This window comes from Piliocolobus tephrosceles, chromosome 2, assembly GCF_002776525.5.
Source record: "Piliocolobus tephrosceles isolate RC106 chromosome 2, ASM277652v3, whole genome shotgun sequence".
Lineage (NCBI taxonomy): Eukaryota > Metazoa > Chordata > Mammalia > Primates > Cercopithecidae > Piliocolobus > Piliocolobus tephrosceles.
Window position 1 is genome coordinate 172,598,251 of NC_045435.1, and position 3,150 is coordinate 172,601,400.

Sequence of the window (3,150 nt, forward strand, 5' to 3'; positions counted from 1 at the left end):
GGATAAAAGAGCCTTTGAAAGGTCAGCCAGTCTGCTGTACTCTAGGTAGACTTTTCATCTGAGCTTCCCTGAGAGCTGGCAAGGCTCCTGTTTCTAAAGTTCTGCAAGCAATGTTCCCTGGGTTAGCAGCCACAAAGCCTTTCATGCATGGCATTGGTGTTTCCAGGGGAAACCATGGGGCAGTGTTGACTTCGTGTCCCTCTTGAGTCTGCCACATTATAGACCGCTGTAGTTTAGGGTCACGTTTGCAGCCATGAAGAGTGCTGTTTGGTAGAAAGTCATTCATTTTTCACTTGTATTACACACAGCTTCTATTGGGCATATAATGAGTAAAAACAAAATTGTGAGGTAGGGAAAGTTTACCTGTCCTCCCCACCCTTCTCTGTTGGCTAGTACCTGCAGGCTTTCATCCTTTCAAAGACTGGCTTGCCTTCAGTTGTTTACAGAACAAATGAGTCTTAGTCTTGCATTACCTCTCCTTTGACATTGACTTTCTTTTTTTCATGTCAGGTGGGCAAAGTGCCAACCTGTAGGAAGAAGTTTTGAGGGAGGCACATCTCACACATAAGTGTGATACCCCATCATCATGCTCATGAATTGCAGAAGGATCTATACTGACATCCTAAGCTGAATATCTCTTTCTGTCTGTCTGTCTCTCTCTCTCTCTCTGTGTGTGTGTGTGTGTGTGTGTGTGTGTGTGTCTGTGTGTGTAATATATATAAACCTATAAATCATCCCGTTGTAGAGGTAAAGGCCTTATGCCCTGTTAATCTAATTGTAAAAATCAGAGAGACAGGAAGTAGAGTCTATTCCAACTCCTCCACCCTTTTCTGCCCTAATCATTTTAAGATATGAACCCGGGGGTGGGAGCAGGAGTCAGGAAGGGGACCAGGAAAAGCATTTGGCTTGGAGACAAACATTTACAAAGGACTTCAAATGTAGGCTTTTAACGTTGCTTCCAAATGAGGTTATAAATACGGTCAAAACACAGATGCTTCTCATTCAACTCTAAACTCACATCCCATGATTGAAGCATCCTACCTCTAGGATGCTATAAATTAATTATATAGAAAAAAACCCTAACTTCTATATTACCTGTAAATATCACAGTTATATGCCATTGCATTTTTTGAATTAAAGGGTATAATTTGTTAAATGTAAACATTAATGATATTCCACAATTTTGTGATCCTGTTTTTACAATTCCTTGAAATAATAATAGCTAAACATTTATGGGGTGCTTTTTGTATGCTAGGCCTTTCACAAGATACGTCACAATGACTCGGTAAAAGTAGGAACAATTACCACTCCATTTCACAGCTGAGGAAACTTGAGACAGGCATGTGGGGAAATGTGCCCAAGGTTCACAGGTGATGAAGCCATGGATCTGGGATTTGAGCCCAAGCAATGTGGCTCCAGAGCAAACATGTGCAACACCCAAATCTGTTTCTTAGTTTCAAAAGTCTCCTCATGTGGAGAGCCCCTTGTGATCTCCAAGAGGTGCTGGAAGGATGGAGAACGATGTCACAGAGGAAAGGCCAGGTGTCCCGTGTGGCTGCTGAAACACAACTGCTGGAGCAAGGCTGGATGAAATGGCCTCTCCTGGAATCTTCCAGATGCATGTCTGTCTTCCCAGCTGTTTCTTCACCTCATTTCCTCACTACGCTCCTGCTCCCTCTTTTCTCTCTCACCCCCAGCTTTGCCTTCACCTCTTTCCACAAGATTCCAGCATGTGGGGGCCTCAGTCCTTTCTCACAGTGTTTTCTCTCTAGCCTGGCCTGGGCCTCACCCTCAGATCCAGTCTCTGCCTCGAAATTTCTCCTGCCTCAGGCTCTGGGTCGAACCTTCTGGGCCAGAGGTCTGGGGAGCAGAGCGTGGGAGTGAAGAGGAACCTGCGAGCCAGAGGGAGGAAGGCAGCCCAGGAGGCCCGGTCAGCACTGCCAGGGCCTGGTAACCAGCGGAGTGTGGGAGAGATGTGTGCTCTACATCGCGGGTGGTGTCATGGAAACCTGCTGACACCGCAGTTCATACTTCTGTGCAGTGAGATGGAGATGATGTTATTCACTAGAATGCCAGCGAGGCTGGGCCACACAAGCAGGCCTGGTCACGGCTGTTTGAATCATTAGGCCCCACAGACATGGGGGACATGTGCTTTGTAACGGCCTACAAAATGTTTGAGGTCTGAAAAAATATATATAGATTACAGCAACAGAAAAGTAAATCATAAAATAAAGATAAATGCCTAATTAAATGTCTGCAAACCATAATACCGTATCATCCAGTCAGCCACAGGTCAACTCATGTAAATAATATTTAATGTGGAATGTGGGTGGATTTCTATGTGAGTTAATATGCTTGCAATGATCTGAAACTGACACTGATGCACAGGGGCTGCTCCCTTGGAGGAAGCTGGTTGTGGGGACAGGATTACATATGTTAGAGGATTTGCATAGAGGGGAGGGCCATGGGTAGGCACTAGGGACCCTTAAAAAGGGCAGAGTGAGACAAAAGGGGCAGTATCCAAGATACCCACATGTTCCCCAAAGTGAACCCCTCCCCAAGGCCCTGCAAATCTTTTGTAAAATTCCAAACATTCCAGTTGGTTCAATTGAGTTTCTTGCAGAAGCCATCAAAGAGAGTAGGTGGGGGATGGAGGAGGGAGGTTTGCCTCTCTCAGTATCTCTACAATGGAAACTGCCTCCATCTATTTCTGCCTGAATGCCCAGTACCTTGTAGCTCAAGCAGCCTCTCTCTCAGCGCGAAACCTCCTAATGGGTGTTCTGCTTTCATTTCTGCTTCTGTTCAATCTTCTCTCCACAAAACAGAAACACTGACCTCTTAAAAATCAGCAGTCAGATACCTTAGGATTCCCACTTAGAAGAAACGTCCACCTCCTTCTCCTGGTTACAAAGCCCTGTGGGATCTGGCCCCTTCTGGCTGCTCACCCCTCATAGCTACCCCTTCTCTCCTGAGTGCAACTAATCTCAGCCACTCAGGCCTCCCTTGCCTTTGAAATGTGCCCAGCTCAGCCTGACCTCAAAGCTTTGGCCCTGGTGGTTCCCTTTGCCAGGAACCCGTCCTTCAGATCTACAGGCTGCCAAGCTGGCCATTCAGGCCTCAGCCAGCAGCCACCTTCCAGGGAAGACTTCC

General features: G+C 46.4%; 1 long non-coding RNA gene and 1 other non-coding gene across 2 annotated transcripts; both read right to left on the reverse strand.

The window, feature by feature from the left end:
- Nucleotides 1-266: 266 nt before the first annotated feature.
- On the reverse strand, nt 267-2,916 carry LOC111544746. Its single transcript, XR_002732272.1, has 2 exons — nt 2,836-2,916; nt 267-2,181 (listed from the first exon to the last, which is right to left on the reverse strand). It is a non-coding gene; the product is annotated as an uncharacterized LOC111544746 (long non-coding RNA).
- LOC111544772 lies at nt 505-609 on the reverse strand. Its single transcript, XR_002732278.1, has one exon. It is a non-coding gene; the product is annotated as a small nucleolar RNA U13 (small nucleolar RNA).
- Nucleotides 2,917-3,150: the final 234 nt, after the last annotated feature.